We start from the raw sequence: 2255 nt of genomic DNA on the forward strand, positions 1-2255 counted from the left end.
TAATGTAGCCTCTCTCCAAGCCGCTATTGAAGCGGCATTCATAAAAATGGACCGTGCGCAATTGCAGACGGCATGCTCGCGCTTTCGGAATAGGATTGAAGCGGTGATCGAGGCGCAGGGCGGATACATTGAGTAAAATGTTTTAGAAAAGATCCCTTAACCCAGCTATAAAGCAGTCTATTTATGTTTTTTCATATTTTCTGTAATAAACAACTTTTTCGAGAAAAAAATTTTTGTCCGGATTTAAGTGGCGGACCCTGTATATGCTAACCATAGAGAGAGCCGCGTGAGGAGCAACAGAGAAGCCTCTTGCACAATGGACGGAATAGCGATAGCGATAGAAATAACAAAAGTTTTAAAGAGTTTATATTTAAAAATAAAGGTAGGAACAGCGGAATCTAACATACAAAAATACACATGTATCAATGCAGATCAGAAAATCGGAATAAGCAATAGCGATAAAATTTTTGACGAGTTGGAATTTTGTGTTAAAAACTGTGTTATTTCTATTGCTATCGCTATTCCTTCCATTGTGCAAGGGGCTAGAGATAGATATATTTTGTCTCAACTGTGGCTCCCCTACTCCGTGTTCTCTGTTTCTCTTCTATAAGAAGTGCCCACAATTGAAACAGAAAAATATATCTCTCTTTGTCGATCCTCCTTGCGCTCCCATGGCCTCTCCGTGAGTATCATAGACGTATAATATATATAGACTGCGCGTTCCCTACCTTTGCCATGTTAAGAAAATGTCTTCAACGTCGAGAAAGACAGCTGGTGTTGAACAGTAGCCTCATCTTTGTCTAGCGAAGTAGTGGGGAAAAAAGAAGTCTTCGCTGATTGATAGAATAGTAGTGGAAAAGTGGGGATAGAAAAATAATGGGGGTAAAGAAGAGTGAAAGAAATTAAGGAGTGATGGTAGGTTAGGTGGTATGAAACAGTAGGCACTTATGGCCCCGTGCTCCTGAACTGTTTAGGCATCGGCCAGTAATGAAACAGTAGGCCCTGATCTCACCACAGACATTGATAGACAGAGAAAGAGTTACTATTCAAAGTATGTTGTTTCTCTCAACGTTGAAGACATCTTTTCAGCCAAACGCGCAGTCTATATATCATACGTCTATGGTGAGTATAAGTTCTATGAGAAGAAGAAGAAGAAGAAGAAGTAGAGTATGGTGAAGGAAATAAACAGTTTATACGAGCTTAGTGGTGTTGCATCAGCCATACCGGTTAGGCCTGGTTTATGCGGGCAATAACTGTTAACGTATACCGGAACCGGGAGAGTTTAACTATAGGATTTCAATACTTCCGTTTATACAAAATTGCCGAATGCGTATAAACAGAAGTATTGGAATCCTATAGTTAAACTCTACCGGTTCCGGCATAAGTTAACAGTTATTGCCCGCATAAACCAGGCCTTAGATGTGCGTAGTTACGCTTAGATATTTTTGGACAATTCTCGGTGTTTTTACACCGATTTTTTCGGTTTATCATTAATTTTAACGAACGTACAACTCCGTGGCTTGTACCCAAACCACGGTTTAGGACCTGTGTCACGATTCTTAGACCCGGTTTCACAATTCGTGGTTAACTCGAATTAACCGAAGTTCGACTTGCTGAGCTCGGTTTAACGCGTTCAATCTTCTTTGTCAAAACTTCGCTAACCAATCACAGTTCATGTTTAGGAAGAAAAGATGCGTTACGCCGAGTTCAGCAAGTTGGGCTTTCGTTAATTCGAGTTAACCGTCAATTGTGAAACCGGGCCTTAAAGACTTAGAATGGCGTATGGACTAGCTTGAAACGGTCCTTTGAGCCATATATGCACCAAACTAAACCAAACCAACCTCTATGAGAAGACCCTTAAGTTTATAGCTATTTCTACACTTACTGCAATATTCTTACCCTAAAGCTACTTCTTGATTGGTTTTCGAGCTTATGCTTAGGCTGGATCCTCATACAGACACCGGCGCTTTGACACCAGCGTTCAAGCGCTGTTTCAAATGTTGAGCAACAGCCAATGAGAGCTCTTCAATTGAGAATAAGTGAAGCGATAATTTATATCCTATTTTATAGATATATTTTTAAACTGTAAACTATTTTTATTATGTTTTTTTCTATTAAATGATATGCAAATCTATTTGATTTTACATCCTTTTCACAAAATTAAAAAAGTTGATCTTCGGCAGTTACAACACTTGTCTAGTGACATTCTGATGACAACAGTGCGCCCAAAAGTTCGACCGAGCTCAACTTTTTCG

Source organism: Pseudomyrmex gracilis, unplaced genomic scaffold, assembly GCF_002006095.1.
Source record: "Pseudomyrmex gracilis isolate BER0280 unplaced genomic scaffold, ASM200609v1 scaffold_257, whole genome shotgun sequence".
NCBI lineage: Eukaryota > Metazoa > Arthropoda > Insecta > Hymenoptera > Formicidae > Pseudomyrmex > Pseudomyrmex gracilis.